Source organism: Hibiscus syriacus, unplaced genomic scaffold, assembly GCF_006381635.1.
Source record: "Hibiscus syriacus cultivar Baekdansim isolate YM2019G1 unplaced genomic scaffold, ASM638163v2 tig00110270_pilon, whole genome shotgun sequence".
Lineage (NCBI taxonomy): Eukaryota > Viridiplantae > Streptophyta > Magnoliopsida > Malvales > Malvaceae > Hibiscus > Hibiscus syriacus.
The window spans coordinates 390,908-411,169 of NW_024062656.1; the positions used below are offsets into that span (position 1 = coordinate 390,908).

General features: G+C 34.8%; 1 pseudogene; it reads left to right on the forward strand.

Annotated features, from left to right (window-relative positions):
• The first annotated feature begins 486 nt into the window (after positions 1 to 486).
• On the forward strand, positions 487 to 19,555 carry LOC120115633 (annotated as a pseudogene).
• Positions 19,556 to 20,262: the final 707 nt, after the last annotated feature.

The window sequence follows — 20,262 nt, forward strand, 5'->3', positions numbered from 1 at the left end:
TTGGTTTTTAAGTTTGAGTTGAGTCTCTTGACTATGTATGATATATGTATATTACATATGAAAAAAATAAAGAAATATATGTATTATATATGGTTATAAAAATAATTTAAATTGAAATTAAATAATATCATAATCCATAAATATTTATAATTAAATTTAAACATAAACTCGAAAATTTAACCCGACTCAAATAAAAGAATATCAAATTAATCTGAGTTATGAAATAAGACTCATCAATTCGAAATCCTTAAAATTTTGCCTTGACTCGATTCAACTAGACTCGCCTCGATTCAACTCGACAATATATATATCTTTTAATTAAGTATGTTATGCTGGCTAAAAATGTTCATTCTTTGGTGACATGTGAATATTTGTTCTTTAGAGGACACTTGCTATGTCGAAACTATCTTCCACTGTTCCCTTAATACACCAGGGATGACTTCACATAATTTCTTCTTAAGCAGCTACAAGAGTACATAGAACTTCATGGCTCGGAAAGATAACCAGCGGAAGAAGGGTGGAAAAAGGGGTTCAGAGGCAGGTTATCAAGTTACTGGTGCAAAAGGAAGGGGGAAAACAAGTGAGGTAAAGGATTTATCTGGAGAGAAACTACCAAATGGCTATCGTTCGACAGAGAGTGTTTGCAAAGGTCATAATGTAGGGACTGAGAATCGATATATTTGTGACAAAGAAGCAAGGAGATGCAGCTGAGGATCTTGGCCAATCAGTTTCTTCCGGGAATAATTCAGGGGTTTGCATTGAAGATGCTCATTCAAAGGAAGAATCAAGTGGAAGGGAACAAAATGAAATATCACCAGATAGGAGCTTTAATTTGAAACACAAAAAAGGAGTTTGGGGATGCTTGTTGAATGGTTTTCATGTTAAAATTGCCATGAATGAAGTAGATTTTTCCGATACCATGGTGGTAAGAAATGTGAGATCATTAGCTGTATCCACCTTGAAGATAATACGCCAATGGCTTGAGAGGCAGATACCAATTTTAATTTCCCTAACAACTAGCATCTATAATGCACGTGATCATGTCAAAGCAAAGTTTGAGAGATTATATCCCATTGTTTTGGAATGGCTCATGAATTTTGGAAATATAATGCTTCTTTTGTCTATAATCTGGTTGGACTGTACTCTTAGGGGCATTAATACCCTCCTGTGCTGGATGGTTCGGTTTCCTTTTGGCTCTGAATCTAGCATTTATCTCAAGTGATGCATTGATCTACCACCTAAAAGCCACATAGATCAGCAGGAAAGACCTGATGGAAACCCTGAGCATACCGATGGAATGCATGGTCATCCAGGTTTCTTCAACGACGAATCAGTGCATGCTTCGTTCTCTGAAAACGTCCCAGGGTTTTCAGCAAATCGTGGTCCTGGAGTAGCTTCAACTAGTTGGAATGATACTGTGATAACTTCTGAAGAAGAAGTTGCTCGGTTGATGAACTTAACCGATCACTATTCTGCATTGGGTTTGTCGCGATATCAGAACATTGATTTTAGTTTACTGAAACGAGAATACAGAAAAAAGGTACGTCCTGCATTTATTTCACATTGTGATTGTCACGCTCAGCTTTTATTAGCCAAATGTATCTAGTCAATTGAGTATAATCTGAATGAGCCTTTATGAAGTTCTTTTGGATCGGCATAAGCTTGCTACCCACTGTTTTTTTTATTGTTTAACAAAAAATAGGAACAAGATGTCTACAGTATATTGAAATTTGTTGAACATTTGCTAGGCGATGCTGGTCCATCCTGATAAAAATATGGGCAATGAAAAGGCAGCAGAAGCTTTTAAAAAACTTCAAAATGCATGAGGTAATCTATTGGTTTATCATCCCTACACTGCTCTCTCATGAATTGGCATTTCCGTTTTATAAACAATATAATTTATTTTATAGATCTTACTTGATTCGTTGTGACGAAAGGAATATGATGCTGAACTCAGGCGAGAGGAGCTGCTATACTATTTCTGTAGGTTTCAGAATGATTCTCAAAAGGTTTGATCATACATCCTACAAATCTTCACTTGAATTTAAAGGAAGAGTTACGTAACCGGTTTTCGTCCGGGTAGGAATTTTTAACTTGGTGAGAAAAATAAAACGAATAAATAAATGATTTTGATTTAAAAAAATGTTTTTGGAGTCGTCATCGGCCTTTTGGGTCAGGTAGGTCGAATACCTAAAAAATTATCTTTTAAAAGAGTTTTTAAGAAAACATCAGCTAAAAGATAAACTGATCTGCTTTTTAACCAAAGATTCGTTCTTTTTAATAATAAAAAGGGGTTCGTGGTCGATTATGTTTGGGGAAGGATTAGCTCCCCCACAACGCCCAAAATTAGTACTTATTAAATATAAATTGACTCTATTATTGGAAATTTAAAAATTCAAAAATATATTTAATTTATAATCCTATTATTTTAAAGTTATAATTATATAAAAAATATATTTATAAATAAAATATAAATAAAATATTTATTTATTTAGAAATATCAGAAAATGAATTCTAGGTGCCTTAAGACATCTCTTTTCTTTGATATTAAAAAATAAATAAATAATTAAAACATTTTTCTAAAAATAATAATAATAGATTAATATATAATTTTAAAAATAGGATATTTATTTATTTAAAAATATCAGAAAATGGACATCCAGTTGTTTTAAGACTGTCATTTCTTAATATTAATAAATAAATAAATATTAATAAAATTTAAATATATATATATATATATATATATATATAATTTATAAAATAAGATGTTTATTTAATTAAAAATATCAGAAAATAGACATCCGGTTGCTTTAAGACTGCTATTTCTTAATATTTAAAAATAAATAAACATTGTTATCTAATCGAATTATAAAATTATAATATTGTATTTCATGTAAATATTAGTGAATAAAAATAAATAATAAATACATGAATAAATAAATAAAATACTAATTTAAACATAAAATGATAAAATTATAATAAAAATGACCAAAAAAAATGATATCTAAATTAATGAACCTAAATCGAAATATTATAAAAATATATTTGATAATAGTGTAATTATCCCTTTATTAATCGGTGATTAGAATAATAATTATTAAAACTATAATGGCTAAATAAGTTATTTTACCTTAAAATATATAAGCATATCAGGTACTAAATTATAAAGTAAATAAAACTATAAGATCGAATTAGAAGCTCAGGATTTGATTTCAGTGACCAAAATGTCAAATTACAAAACTATGATGACTGCGGGTATGGTTTTGCCTTAAGGGAAATTACACAAATACACCTCCCCCAAAACGACGCCGTATGGAGGAGGGTATTTAAACCCGTATTCGGCCCCAAAGAGGTCCTTAGCCCTCATTTTTATTTTCTGGTTCTCTCTATTCAGAGAGAACTCTCTCCCTTCTCTCTAACATTTCTCTAACCGGAGGAAGGCTGACCATCGACCCGCAGTCGTGCTCCACCACCGATCACCACCGTCGGCCACCTCCCATGGTGGCTGGAAAATACAAAATACCCTTAAATCAAAACCCCGATTTTTCTAAGCCTAAATCCAAGGTTGTTTTGGTCTAAGATCTTATCACCTTTCGTAGATCTAAAGGAAACCAAAGTTTTACCTTCGGTTTTATAATGGCTCCGGCGACGCTTCGAAGTCCTCTGATGATAGTGAGTTTCTCTCCTCCTTTTTCTTTTTGTGGTTGTTGGTATCCTCTGGTTCTTCCTCTTTTTCCTCTATTTCTGTTGGTTGCTGTTGGGTCTCTTTTTCCCGTTCTTCTTCCCTTTTTTTTTGTTCTTGCAGGTGTTGGCTTTTTATAGCCTCGTTGAGGCCCTCATCGGACCTGTCTCAAGAGTGAGGGTCAGTGAGTCACCGAGCTATGTGGTGACTCACCCCATAGCTGCGACGTGGACGGTCGTTTGAGTCTTCTGGAAATTTCTTCGCGGCAGCTGGAGGAGGCACCTGGCAGAGGCGGCGGCTGGCCTTCTGGAAGCATCAGAGGCGGCCGGAGTGCTAGATTTAGAAAACCCTAGCAGAAATGTGTAAACCCTAATTGGGTTTTGGGTCTATTGGGCCTTCCAGGTTAGGCCTGGAACTGTAATCAGGCCTCGATTTTGGGCCTTGTATATTTTGTTTAATAATAATATATATATATATATATATAATAATAATATTAATAATAATAATATTTATAATAATAATAATAATAATAATAAACTGAAAAAAATTATTGTCTGCAGCTGCCCCTCTTTGCTCATTCTTGTGTTAAGAATAATAGAGTAAAGACGAAAAAGACAATAATTTTTTCATTTGGCCTCTATTGAGTAGGATGGAAATGTTTGAAAACATCATGCACTGAAGGGCTTACAGATAACCCTAAGGTTTTGAAAATATCAAAAAGCTCCCGAAGGCTTTTTGAAAACATCATGCACTGTAGGACTTACAGATGACCCTAAGGTTTTGAAAATATCAAAAAGCTCCCGAAGGCTTTTTGGAAACATCATGCACTGTAGGACTTACAAATGACCCTAAGGCTTTGAAAACATCAAAAAGCTCCCGAAGGCTTTTTGGAAACATCATGCACTGTAGGACTTACAGATGACCCTAAGGCTTTGAAAACGTCAAAAAGCTCCCGAAGGCTTTTTGGAAAAATCATGCACTGTAGGACTTACAGATGACCCTAAGGCTTTGAAAACATCAAAAAGCTCCCGAAGGCTTTTTGGAAACATCATGCACTGTAGGACTTACATATGACCCTAAGGCTTTGAAAACATCAAAAAGCTCCCGAAGACTTTTTGGAAACATCATGCACTGTAGGACTTGCAGATGACCCTAAGGCTTTGAAAACATCAAAAAGATCCCGAAGGTTTTTTTGGAAACATCATGTACTGTAGGACTTACAGATGACCCTAACGCTTTGAAAACATCAAAAAACTCCCGAAGGCTTTTTGGAAACATCATGCACTGTAGGACTTACAGATGACCCTAAGGCTTTTAAAACATAAAAAAGCTCCCGAAGGCTTTTTGGAAACATCATGCACTGTAGGACTTACAGATGACCCTAAGGCTTTGAAAACATCAAAAAGCTCCCGAAGGCTTTTTGGAAACATCATGCACTGTAGGACTTACAGATGTGGGAAATAGTTTACTAAGTAAAAAAACTAAGGAAATCGTTTTCTTACTTTTCAACAATTTTATTTTAGAAAAGATAAAATGAGAAACTATGGAAATCGTTTTCTCATTATTTTTCAAAATAACATGTTGATTGGGTAACATGTCCCAATCTCAAAATAATGCTCATTCTTGTGGATTGCGTCCATCTCTTCTTTAGATGTTTGCGTGAATCCTGCATTTGAGGTTTTGAATTATACCTTCTTCTTGTAAGGTATTTTTTCATCTATGAATCTTCTTGTTCATACGAAGATCTGTAAAATTTCATGTTTGAATGCACTCAGATGTATCGATGTAATGCATTGTAAATGATGTTCTTATGAATGCATGAATGTTGATGCAATCTTCATTTGACTTCAAAGTGGTGAACTCGGTCTTCCTTCACTTGATCATTTATTTCCAGGGTTATCTTTGGATACCAATGTAGCAATCCATGTAATAAAGCTGAAGAACCATCTGATTAATCTTGTATATTTGTGTCTTCTTCCTTTGTATTAAAGTCTCAGAAGAAATGTTTCATTTATGGAACTCTTGTCGTAATCAGAACTATGATCTTGATGCCCCATTTTGTCGTGAATAAAACCGACTTTCTTAATTTGGACTTATGTAGAAATCCAATAAAGCTTTCATCTTTGAAAAGAGAATCTATCATCTTTAAAGAGATAGGCTATCATCTTTGAAGAAAGAGTCTATTATCTTTGAAAAGTGTAGATGTAGATATGTCATACTCAGCACGGATTAATTAGGAGAGCAATGTCTGTTCTGATTTGACTTTTACAACACATTATAAGGAGGATGTATCCTGATTCCTTTCATGTCTCTACATCTAATTGGATCTCGAACAAGGCAACTTGTCATTCAACTTTAGTTGGCTCCACTAGTTTCTTGTTGTAAAACATTTGACAACACATTCATCATTTTCTTGTGATTTCTGCACAGATGTTTCGTAAACATTTAACAATACATTCATCATTTCATGTGGCTTCTGCTCAGATTTTTCAATCAAATGAAGCTCTTTACATAATGTTCAAAGCTTTTGTATGATGTCACAAGACCACTTGAGAACAAAACTTAGTGGGGATACAAGTAAGATGTTGGTATGACCAAAAAGTTGGTCAAATTCATATATGCTAGTGCTGAGTTGAATAAGAGATACCAACTGATCTTGATATCATCTCGAGCAAGGGCAAGTGTGATATCGATCACGTTTTCTTCAGAAATGAGCATTGTAGAAAGTAGAAACACTTCAGCTATAGGATCCATGTACAGAAGGAGGTTTATGGAATTCTTGCCGCTGGGGATGAAACGCACAGGATAAACCAAATAGATAAAAACTCAGTTCACCCTGGCTGGCAATGATAACACCGGAAATAAGAATAAAATTCAAACAAGAACTGATATGTAAAATAGCTTCGTAACCTCAAAAATATGGTTGAAATTAATTGCCAGGAATCTCAAAGAAATATTTTCAATCATCACTGACACACAAAAGACCATGTTCAAAGCCGATATCTTGAAGCACTGAACCCTAGATCGAATAGTCTTCCTGGGGACCATATTTATCCAACCATGATGTAGTTTAACAAAGAATACACTATCATGTGACATATGTTAAGAAGATTGGGTATTTGAAACCATACTTGCTGAGTATATATTTGTTCAACAATATGATCAATATATAACTGCTTGATGAACGAAGCAATTATGTATAGTCAGCTCGACTGTCACTACTTCACCATTTTCATTCTTCATACCTTTTTGCCTCAATGAAAATATTTGCTCAAATTAATGATCTTTCTGTAAGATGATACAAGCCTTCAACATGCCCCAACATTGGCTAATACAAGCATTCAAAATACGTCAACATTCTTCATTCTGATTGAAAGGGCTTTCAGCATGCCCCAACATTTACTGATATAAATGTTCAAAATACATCAACATTCATGATTCTGATTGAGAGGGGCTTTCAGTATGCCCTAGCATTTGCTTCTTGTTAATCTGAGCCTTCAAAATGCCACACATGGATCTGTCTGAAGTAACCTTTAAAATACCCCAACATTTGTTGATACAGGTGTTAAAATGCATTCACATTATTTCTTGTTGAGATGATCCTCCAAGAATGCCCAAACATTCATATTACTATGAGCCTTCAAAATGCACCACCATTCTATTCCTGGTTGAAATGGGCTTTCGAGATGGATCTGTCTGAATTGGGTCTTCACAATACCCCTGACATTCTAAACTGTAAGGTTTACTTTCAATGTCTGTTTGACTTGAATATCATGATCCCCACAAGGTCCAATTTTGACAAAGCACTGTGGTGTGTACTTGTGGTTTTATCCGTGCCTCAAATCTGTTTATATTGAATACTCTCATTCTGGTGTTACAAAACAACATTGTTTAAATAATTTGAGGAATGCTCTTCATGTTGTCACGAACTTAAGAAATAATCAATCATTCTGACAGAAATGTCTGAGATATGTGTCTATTCTGAATGAAGTGACCGTTTTCTGGATCTGAAAGGGTTTAGTCAGACAGAGTGGTATAAATCGCTTGGTAATTCATTCCAGGCTGACACAATGAACCTCGTTTTCAGTGAAGGCTATTTATGAAATATACTTTTCTGTGGGAGAGAAATCGATTTATGTGAACAGTAATCTTATTTTGATGCAATAGCAAGACTACATATACAATGCTCTTGAAAAGTTCGCACTCATGCAACATGTTGATTTTGATAACTACTCATCTGATTATGAAGCGATCTTTCAGGATGATTTCACAGATATTGATAGTTCTTCTGATACCAAGGAAATCCTGAATTCTGATTCTGATGAGGAGAATAAACTGTTATACTTGACGAAAATGGGGTATTCAAAGGCTGAGGCTTCAATAACCATGGAGAGACGTGATCTGAATTCATCAATTGTGGAGTTAACAGATTTTATATGTGCTGCTCAAATGGCTAAGGCTGTTGATGCACTTCTTCCGGTAAAAGATAGGAAACCATTATGCAATGACCCCAATTACAAGAAAATGTGACATTCAAGCTATGATTTTTGGAAAGGGAAGAAGCAGAAGAAGCTTGAAAAGAAGCTTCTTAATGAAGACTATCATACAGTTCATCTTTTAAATCCAATGATTGGTTTTGGGGTTCCTACCGAAACAGATCAGATAACTCAAAGAACACTTCCAGAAGATGCTATTGGGCCTCCTTATTTCTACTTCGAGAATGTGACACTTGCTCCAGTTGGTGTTTGGACCAAAATATCATGGTACTTATACAATGTAGAGCCAAAATTTGTAGATTCGAAGTATTTTTATGATGTTGCAATGAAAAGGGGCTATGTTCATAATCTGCCAATTAAAAATAGATTTTCTTTTATTCTGCTTCCTCCATGCGCCATACATGATATTTTTACATTGACACAAAATGGTGGCCTTTCTGGGCTCCCAGAAAAAAGTTGAACTGTTTACAAATATATACAGGAAGTGCCAAATTGACAGAAAGGGTCCGTAAGGCTCTTGAAGCTTATGATGAGTCACCTTCGAGTGTCTAAAAGTATGTTCTTGATGAGTGCCAAAAATGGAATCTGGTATGGATTTGAAGGAATAAAGTTGTTCCACTTAAATCTGATAAGGTGGAAATGTTTTTAGATTTCCCTAAAAACCATACATGAGGAGTAGGATCTGCTAGAGACATGTTCCCCGTTGTATCAATGTTCTGTCTCTTTTCTCTGGGATCAGTGATGCAGAGGTTGCCTTTTACTGTCTTGGAATACCTTTGAAAACAGATGTGCAAGAACTGAGTAGTGATCAGTTGTAGCAATTGATGAGTAGATTTGGCGGATTCGACCTTGTTGTCGATTGCATCCAGCGCGTAACAACCTTATTAGAAGAAATAAACATCATCAGGATGAACTAGAAGATTTTTGTTGGTGCATTTTCTTGCAATGACTGCTACGAAAACTGTCTCTTCTGCTGCTCCAATATATCCCATTCTTTTCGAATCATGGAACAGTTTAGTTGACAGTAAAACTGGTCATCTTCAACTTTTGGAATCCTGTAACCAATGTTACCCTATATAAAAGGCCTATAAGGTTAGATTATGTTCCAATGTCTTATTTTGTGCCATAATTCCTCAAATTCAAATTCAGCAATCTTCTGAATGACATAATGGATATCATCTTGACAAAGAAAATGATCGGCATAGAAGAAGTAACAATGATGTATCAAGACTTGGGCCACCACCACGGTATAACCAGAGTGCAGGTAGTGACTTGTTCATGGCTCTATGATGTAATCTTCTAGAGAACATGAATTGATGGTTGGGGAAAATAATCTGTCTGGTGATGCTTATCGCCCTCAGCATGAAATAAACGATAATCTTTCCTGATGGATTGCTAATGATGTCATAGGAGAGTGTCACAAGTTCAATTCTCCAGACTTTCTGGACTCTCAGACCACTTGCCTTCAAAAATGTGAAGTGCTTCATTATTCTGGCCTCGTTCATTCTTTTTTCTACAACAGAGGTAGAATAAGAAACGATTGCTTCAAGGACCTTCCTCATTTGAGACTGCCCTGTTTGAAAATGTTTTTTCTCCTTTCTTTATTGAAGAATGAAAGAATTTTGAAAAGTAATGCTCTTCTCAGGTTCACAATATAATCAAATCATAAACAATGAATTTAATGAATATAAAATAAATCAACTACACTTTTAAATCATTCAAAAATCATAGTCCTATGGCAAGTGTCAAAATTATTGACTGATTTGTGGTGTAGGTTGATTTTAGTAAAGTAGGTTCTTTCAAGTTGGTTCAGTATGTCGCTTCGGGCTTCCACTAACTTGAAGAAATGGTTGTTATGCTCATCTTGTAGAGATACTTCTTGATTCCAGAATCTCAGGAACGTCTTTTGGGATGTGTGGTGCTTCATTTAAGAGCTTAAGATCATATCTTATGTCGTTTGTTGCGCCATTCAATATTCGAGCCGCCTTTTTAGGTTTTCAACTCGAATCCTCCTTTGGTTTCAAGATGTTATTTAAAAATTTACATCTTGAACCCCCTTTATCATTTTTCATATCATGCATTAAAGATTTTAAAAACCAATTTTTGCAAATAAAAATCAATCTTGAGAGGCGGAATGAAATATGAAGATATTCTCTTTCACTTAGAAATCCATGTATGATTAGAATGGACTTTTCATGTACGTAACGTAGGCCATGGCTTATGGTTACGAAAGAAAGGGATAAAAAGGCTCAAATAAGTGTTTAAAGGTAATCAAACCAAGGATCAATTCATTCTGATGCCTTCACCTTGCCTTGCTTAACTTGGATCTGCTTTATTGGGGATTTTTCCATCATCTGGATCCCTCTAGACTGCCAAATTTTGGATTCATTTCCATTTTCTCATATCTCCAGCATTTCTTGCTCTTCTTGTTTGTACTTGATCAACCTTTTAACTGGAGGCTCAATAAGTCTTCATCTTGATTCAAATTTCCTTTTTTTTTCTTTTTTTCTTTTTTTTTTTTTTTTTTTTTTTTTTTTTTTTCCTTATTCTTTCTTTGCTGGATGAGTATAATACTTCAATTGCTTTGAGCACCTCCTTTTCCTTTTGCATTTTGGAGATTTTCCATTATTCTTGATTGGATTGATCTTCAAGCACTCTGTATTTGACATACCTTGTAGTTCAAAACTTTCTTGACTTCATGGAAACTTGTCTTCGTAATAAAATTGTATTGACAATCTTTATTCTTGTGAGCAAATATCCTTTACTTTACCCCCCAATGTGGAGGGTGATCCTTGGTTAGGGTTGAATTAGAAGAAAAATCATTTAGGCTCAAATGGGGACAACAAAGGATATATATATATATTAAAGGATAAATGAAACAATGTCGTTCATCATCTCATACACAGAAACCTTTGTAAAAAGAGGTATCCAAAGGGGGATGAATATTCAAGATTAACTTTATTTACATGAAAAAAATGTAATTAATGCATGATATATTTATTTCAATCAATCACTTTTTCCTTCTTCTTTGAGTATGTCAATCACTCGAAATTATCTTCGATAAGTTGTCATGATGCCTCATCTCGTCTTTCTTGCAGGAAGATTCCCAGATAATTGAAAGTTTGGTTCTTTTGAGGGTTTTTTTTTTTTTTTGTATTTGAAAGGTCAAATGTGTGACTTTTGAGGTTATATATGGTGGAAGGGGTAGTATCATAAACCAGCCAACTCTATCCGAGAAGGTAAACATCTAGAGTTGGTGTCTCAAAAACAGGTAGAGACATTTCTTCAGAGTCTCAGATAAATGTACGGTCAAAATTTGGTTTTAGTAAAGATCAAGTAATTGGCATTGGATGGAAGGTATAATTTTATCACTTGCCAAAGATCTAAAATTCTTGAAAAATTAAAAGAATATTTAATCTACTTGATACTCAATAATCTCAAGGTTAAAACTTGATTCCTTGCTCATAACCATAAAAGCAACACACATTTATTTATTGCACAAAAGATGGAGAAAGGAACAAAAAAACATGTTCAAACAAGATGCTGAAAATAGAAAGTACTACAGTGGTAGATAACACTTCCACTTGTTTATTTATCATGCCTCATTATTCCTATAAGATTAAGTGTGTATTTGGACCAGAGTTCTTTTCCTCATTTTGCCCCCCATTTCTTGATCATTTCTTGTGTCAAGACTCCCTTGTCAACAAGCGTCTCAATTTCTTTTAACAGTGGCCTACAATTGCCTGTAGAATGCCCCTTTACCCCCAAGTGGAAACTACAAACACTATATTGATCATAGCTATGAGCAGAAGGGTTTGGTGTCACTTTAGTTGGTCTTGGTGTGATGTATTGACCTTTAACCAAATGAGGATACAAATCTGAAATTGAAGTTTGGAACACTTCCAAAGTTTTTCTTGATCGTATGACTTTCTTTGGTCGATCCGAACAGTTACTTGCTCTTTTTCTTTTGCAATTGCGAGGACTCTGGATGCGACACTCATTCACATGATCAGCTTTTGCTTTTTGATCTGTCGGGCTCCTGGATGTGACTTTTGAGTTTTCTTCACTGATTACATTCTCAATTAAATCTCCACTTTTCACAAGATTCTCCAATTCCTTTGTCGGATTTGCCTGCATTAACTCGAAGAAAGGCACTGGAAGGGAATCACGAAACATACGTGATATTTCTTCTTCTAATATGGGAGGTTGAACTTGTGCTACCACTCCTCTCCATCTTAAGGCATATTCTTGAAATATTTCATTGGTTTTCTTCTTTACTCTTCGAAGATCCATAAGTGTTGGAGTTAAGCCTTTAACATACAGATATTGTCCCAAAAATGCATCAGCTAAATCAACCCATCTCTTGATCTGTTCTTGGGTCAACTGATTGTACCATACTACTGCTGGGCCAATGAGGCTATCATGGAAAGAGTGAATTAACATATCATCAGAACTTAAATTTCCTTCCATTTTTCTGCAAAACATTCTCAAATGGATTAAAGGACAACTGGTTCCATCATATTTTTCAAAATTTGGCATTTTGAAATCATGGGGAATAACCAAATCTGGAACCAAGCTAAGCTCTCTTGCTTCTAATTCTTTGTGATGGGTACTAACATCTTTCATGTTTCCGATTGCTTTCTCCGCCCTCTTGACTCTCTCCTCATATTGTGAATAATTAATGAGGCTATTCTTTGGGTTCAAGTGGGATGCCCCATGGTATATTATCTTTCTCGACTTTTTAATCTGATAGCACGATTTCTCTTTAGCATTTATCTCTTCTTTATCAGATGCCACACACTGAATAATTTAAATTTGATCCATCTGGTACTGAATCTGATACTTCTTTCCTTATATCCTGAAGTAACCCTGTCAATTGTTCTAGCCACCGATCTTGTAGTCCCTCATAAGATTGCTCCATTGTTTTCATGATGATGGTACAGTAAAATGAATGAATGATCTTGGTTCTACTGTTATAGAAACCTTTCATTAATTATTTACATGTTTTTATAATTAATGTATATAACAATACTAAAAAAAATGTAATGTAAATGCGAAAATGCATAAATGCAAAAATAAGAATGCAAACTGTGTAATGCAAAGATATAAAAAATAAGAATACAAAATGGAAATGCACAGATACAAAATGTAAATGCATGTATGAAAAGGTGTTACTCAAGAGTGATCATCTTAGAACAGATTTCATTGAACACAAAAGTTTCGGTACATCAAACAAAACTTTTACATGTAAGGGACAGCTTTTACTCCTAACTTCTCTATTTCCCTTAAAAGCCAAACTAACTTCCACTCATACCCAGGTGTGGAGTTATCAATCTGCCTTAACTCTCTCGTGAAACCAGCTAAGTCCACCAGCTTATAAGCCACATTGTTTGCTTGAACAGCGGCTTCCTTCTTGATATTGTCTTTTTCCTTCATCTTTTGCATTAACTCTCGAAGTTGTAAACAATATTGTTCATTTTTTCTTGTGAGAGATTCTTTATGTTCCAAAAGTTCTCGTACAAGATCTCCATAATCATCTAAACATTTCTTCAATGTCTTGTTCTTATCGATAGTGGCTTTTAATTCAGTATCAATTTCATGCTGATGAATCTGATATGATGCTTCCATGTTGGTCATAGCACTATTCAACATTTGATTGTCGACTTGATATTTTCTCGATTTCATGACAGTTGTATTGAGTCTTTTCTTCTGCAAATCGTAAATCATGAGAAAACTTCTTGGCTCGTCCTTCATTTATGTTGCAATTCTTTTTCAGTTTGGTGACCCCTGTTATCCACTCTTCTGGGGTGTTTCCTATGCCAGCATTTTGAAAGGCTTGACTGACCTTCTGGAAATCTTCCTGTATGGTTTCCATTTTGGTGCTCAATTTATCGTTTTCAATCTTCAAATGACGTATTTGAGCCTCAAACCTTAGCAAATTTTCTTCTCTCTGGGCGCCCCTACTGATACTCTTACCTTTGAAGACTTTTGGTATTAATCCAACAGGACCTTTGGTTACCAAACTAGGTCGATCATTTACCATAAATTGTAAGGTTCCATGATCTAAAAGACTTTGGACTCGACGTTTGAAGGCAAGACAATTCTCAATAGTATGTCCTTGAGCTCCGGCATGATATTCACAATAAACGTTGATGTCATACCAATTCAGATATGGAGGTTGGAACGGTTTTATGTAGTACGGGGCCACTTCTTGCGCTTCAAGTAGCTTTTCATATAACTCCTTATATGATATAGGGATAACATCATAATAAGAACCGCCTTTTGTCTTGGATTGAACCTGATTTTTAGATGTCGGGAGTAGACGAAACTTTGACGACTTCAGATTACATGATTTCTTCTCATCTCTGGGAATTTTTACAGTTGTCACCATTTCCTGGGTATCTCCAGATAACTTGTGAATACGAATGACGATTGTTTCTATTTGTGTCAAATCTCTTTTCCTTTGGCAAAAACAGATATTTTTCCATCATCTTGGACATCTGCTCTCTTATCTCGCGTATCTCCTTTTGATCTTTAATGGGCATACGATATTTGGGTGCATAGCTCTCCTCTATCCTCGGAGTTCCCTCAGGATGCCATTCCACGGTTGCGTCATATTTTGTTCGATCATAAAACTTTTTGTCCATTTATGATTTCTTTCCAATTTGATGAACAGTCTTTCCAGTTAACACCTTTTGGTTATGCCATGATCATGCAATGCAAACAAAAGAAAACAATATAAACAAATTAGAGCAAAAATAACATGCATGGGAAAATAAGAAAAAATAAAATGGTTAGTACCAACTAATTGAAAGAAAAAAATTTATTTATCATGGTATATAATAAATCTTAACCTCATGCTTTCTAGTTCCATGCTTTGTTTGGAAAAATTAACCTAACTGCATGATTACTAGTTCGCATGCATTTATTCAGAGAGAAAAATAATAAATTAAAAGCTAAAGCTTATTTCTCCTTTGTGTACACTTACGGACAGAAGTTCAGTACTGTCTTAGATCAGGAGAATTTCTAGGGTTCATTATATGCAGGGTTTTGGTTCTAAGGGTAAAGGTACTCGAACTGTCATTGTAGATGCCCCCTTGGACTGCCAACCCTCAATCCTAGTCCATCACGGACTTAAGCGGACCGAGTTCAATTCGAGGGGACACATTTCTTTATGCTTGACACGGAGAATAAATTCTCACGAAGACATAGAGCATATGAACCCCGAAAGCTACTTGTTAGGTCTGACACAGATAATAAATTCTCACGAAGACGTCGCTTTCACTCCCACTTAAAAGGGACAAATCTCAGTTATAGAGATTATGCTTATGCAATGCAAGTATTGTGTGTGAGGAGAAATATTCAGACTTCTAACAAACAATTAAATAAAAATGAAATTTAACACCTTTAAATAAAATAAAAACAATCATAAAGAAGAATATATAAAATATTACAAAAATAATAAGTATATGTATAAAAAAATTGAAAGGAAAGAATTATAAATTAAATATATGAATTTTTAATTTCTAGAGACAATTTATAATTAATTTCAAAGCTTGACATTTTCCCCAGCGGAGTCGCCAAACTGTCGTAACCGGTTTTCGCCCTAGTACAAATTTTTAACTTGGTGAGAAAAATAAAACGAATAAATAAATGATTTTAATTTAAAAAAATGTTTTGGGAGTCGCCATCGGCCTTTTGGGTCAGGTAGGTCGAATACCTAAAAAATTATCTTTTAAAAGAGTTTTTAAGAAAACATCAGTTAAAAGATAAACTGGTCTGCTTTTTAACCAAAGATTCGTTCTTTTTAATAATAAAAAGGGGTTCGTGGTCGATTACGTTTGGAGAAGATTAGCACCCCCACAACGCCCAAAATTGGTACTTATTAATTATAAATTGTCTCTATTATTGGAAATTTAAAAATTCAAAAATATATTTAATTTATAATCCTATTATTTCACAGTTATAATTATATAAAAAATATATTTATATATAAAATATAAATAAAATATTTATTTATTTAGAAATATCAGAAAATGACTTCTAGGTGCCTTAAGAAAGCTCTTTTCTTTGATATTAAAAAATAAATAAATAATTAAAACATTTTTCTAAAAATAATAATAATAGATTAATATATAATTTTAAAAATAGGATATTTATTTATTTAAAAATATCAGAAAATGGACATTCAGTTGTTTTAAGACTGTCCTTTCTTAATATTAAAAAATAAATAAATATTAATAAAACATTTAAAATATATATATATAATTTATAAAAATAAGATGTTTATTTAATTAAAAATATCAGAAAATGGACATCCAGTTGCTTTAAGACTGCCATTTCTTAATATTTAAAAATAAATAAACATTGTTATCTAATCAAATAATAAAATTATAATATTGTATTTCATGTAAATATTAGTGAATAAAAATATAAATAATAAATACATGAATAAATAAATAAAATACTAATTTAAACATATAAATGATAAAATTATAATAAAAATGACCAAAATAAAATGATATCTAAATTAATGAACCTAAATCGAAATATTATAAAAATATATTTGATAATAGTGTAATTATCCCTTTATTAATCGGTGATTAGAATAATAATTATTAAAACTATAATGGTTAAATAAGTTATTTTACCTTAAAATATATATAAGCATATCAGGTACTAAATTATAAAGTAAATAAAACTATAAGATCGAATTAGAAGCTCAGGATTTGATTTCAGTGACCAAAATGTCAAATTACAAAACTGTGATGACTGCGGGTATGGTTTTGCCTTAAGGGAAATTACACAAATACACTCCCCAAAACGACGCCGTATGGGAGAGGGTATTTAAACCCGTATTCGGCCCCAAAGAGGGCCTTAGCCCTCATTTTATTTTCTGGTTCTCTCTCTTCAGAGAGAACTCTCTCCCTTCTCTCTAACATTTCTCTAACCGGAGGAAGGCTGACCATCGACCGGCAGCCGTGCTCCGACGCCGATCACCACCGTCAGCCACCGCCTATGGTGGCCGGAAAATACAAAATACCCTTAAATCAAAACCCCAGTTTTTCTAAGCCTAAATCCAAGGTTGTTTTGGTCTAAGGTCTTATCACCTTTCGTAGATCTAAAGGAAATCAAAGTTTTACCTTTGGTTTTATAATGGCTCCGGCGATGCTTCGAAGTCCTCTGATGATGGTGAGTTTCTCTTCTCCTTTTTCTTTTCGTGGTTGTTGGTTTCCTCTGGTTCGTCCTCTTTTTCCTCTGTTTCTGTTGGTTGTTGTTGGGTCTCTTTTTCCAGTTCTTCTTCCCCCCCCCCTTTTTTTTGTTCTTGCATGTGTTGGCTTTTTATAGCCTCGTTGAGGCCCTCATCGGACCGGTCTCAAGAGTGAGGGTCAGTGAGTCACCGAGCTATGTGGTGACTCACCCCATAGCTGCGACGTGGACGGCCGTTTGAGTCTTCTGGAAGTTTCGTCACGGCAGCTGGAGGAGGCACCTGGCAGAGGCGGCGGCTGGCCTTCTGGAAGCATCAGAGGCGGCCGGAGTGCTAGGTTTAGAAAACCCTAGCTGAAACGTGTAAACCCTAATTGGGTTTTGGGTCTATTGGGCCTTCCAGGTTGGGCCTAGAACTGTAATCAAGCCCCGATTTTGGGCCTTGTATATTTTGTTTAATAATAATAATAATAAACTGAAAAAAAATTATTGTCTACAAAGAGTATCTTGTTCAAGTTGCTTGTAGAGCTTAGTTTGTGATATCTTTAATTTTCCCAGCATCATCGTTTCTGCTTCTTCCGTTATATGCATTCTGAGACTATGTTGCTCGGACTCTTAATTTTTCATGAAGTACCCGTGTCGACACTCATGCCCAATACTTGGATACGGGGATATGATCTATAAGGATCCTTCAAATATATGAAAAAACTTCAAAAAATCTAACCATATCCGTGTCTGGCACTTACATTCAAGTCCGAGTAACATAGTTCCAAGCAGAGAAACCATAAATCATTTTTTCTCCATAGATATTCAATATTTGCATCCTGCATGACCTTTTATTGCCATTCATTGCCCAGAATGGTAGACATGGTTTCTTTTCCTCAAGATTTGCATGGCCAGAGGCTGATGGGAAGGAACCGCTTGGAGAATCTAGGAGAATAGCCTGCAAAAAATGTGGTAACTTTCATGTCTGGGTACACACCAAGAAATCGAAATCTCGAGCAAGATGGTGCCAGGTATTTCCTTCCCGCCTAACATGTGTATCATTTTAACATACCCTTATGTTTATGACTTCAACAATTAGAATATAGTCATTAAGCATGAGAGCCCCTAAATTTCTATAACAAGAAACTAATTTTGTTTTCGGAACTTGTCCAAGGAATGCAAAGATTTTCATCAAGCAAAAGATGGAGATGGATGGGTTGAACAATCGTCTGAGCCCTTATTTTTCGGGGATTTTCAGCGGGTATGCACTGTCCACCTCTCATTACATGTCAATACCATTCTTTTTTTCGTATTTCTACCTTTTTTTTACATAAACTTATTTTGTTGGTTTAGGTAGAAGCTCCCTCTGCCTACGTCTGTGCTGATAGCTAGATATATAATGCTACTGAATGGTATATTTGTCAGGTAAATCTATGTTTACTTGGTATTTATTATTGTATTAATCGAGGATAGGACACTCAATACGTCTGCATTTTATTGCAGGGAATGAGATGTTCGCCTAACACACATAAGCCTACTTTTCATGTGAACACTAGCTTGACATCCAAGAATAGTACCAGCAAGGGTTCGAGTTCGGGACACAGAGGTGGTACAATGCCAATGCCCATTCTTGAGGAAATGATGATGGAAGAAGAATTCTTAGTGTGGTTACAGAATGCAGTACAAGGAGGCATGTTCGACGCTTCTACTGCTAACACCTCTGCTGAAAGTACATTTGCCAAAGCAGGGAGCGGCCTGAAGAGCAGCAGCGCCAGTGGAAACAAGAAGAAGAGAAAAGGTAGGAAACAAAGGTGAGTTCCGAGCAGTCGTCATGATTTTTAACCCCAGATTGTCGAGAGAAGTAATTTTTCGGCCATAAAAGAAGACGAAACAAATATGAAATAGATTGAAAAGCCTGGAGGGGTTTAATCTTTCTGGTGACAGTATTAGCAAAAGTGTTTGCAGCGGTCCTCTTGCGCATTCTTTGTTGCCTTCTCTACTCTGCTTTTCAATCAAGCTTAAACTGAATTTTGATGGTAGAAACAGGATGACTGAATATCTTGCTCGGTTGTTGATTGAGTCTATCGACGGTCACCGGTCAAGAAACATGCTGCCGGACAGCCAAATTGCTTGCAATTTCAACCGAGTAAGAAGCAACGAGATCGAAAGCTCCATCACCTATTGATTTTCTGAGAGACATACCCGACAATACCATCAACTAAAAATTTCCAGTCATGATTCTCGGACATTGAGAAATCGAAATGGGAAGGTTGTATTAGCCACAAAGCATGTAATAAAAAAAAGGGTAAACTACATCTGATAGTGAGATTATAAATGAGTTAATTTCAAAATTTTATAAATATTATGCATGTCATTTAATTATTAGTAAGATTATAGATATGTCACCAAATTTTGAGTTTCTCAAAGTTGCCCTATTTGAGGATTCAAATGATATTGTTCGTAAGAGGAAGAATATATCAGATCATAAAAAGTGGACGGGTAAATTGGAGTTCAAGAAGTTCATTTCTTTAGATTGATTTAAGAACACTCTCCATCCAACGCAAAGAATCTAAGTCAATATGATGAATTGGTAGTGTTTAGTTTTTTTCTTAAAAAAATCCATAGTATTTTAAGTAGAATAATTAACTTTATTAGCTAATTGAATTAACTAATGACATTATAAAAGGAAGGGACCAAATTATGTTAAATTAAAGAAAAATATTAAATCACAAACTTAAGCATAACAGAGGGACCGAAATCATAATTTTACTTAATTTGGAAGATTGAAGAACTTGATAAGATTAGGGATGGGCATGGACCCGAATCCGACGGATTCCGACCAGACCAGTCAGATTTTCTTTAAAAAAATTGGGTTCGAGTTTAGGGTAAAAT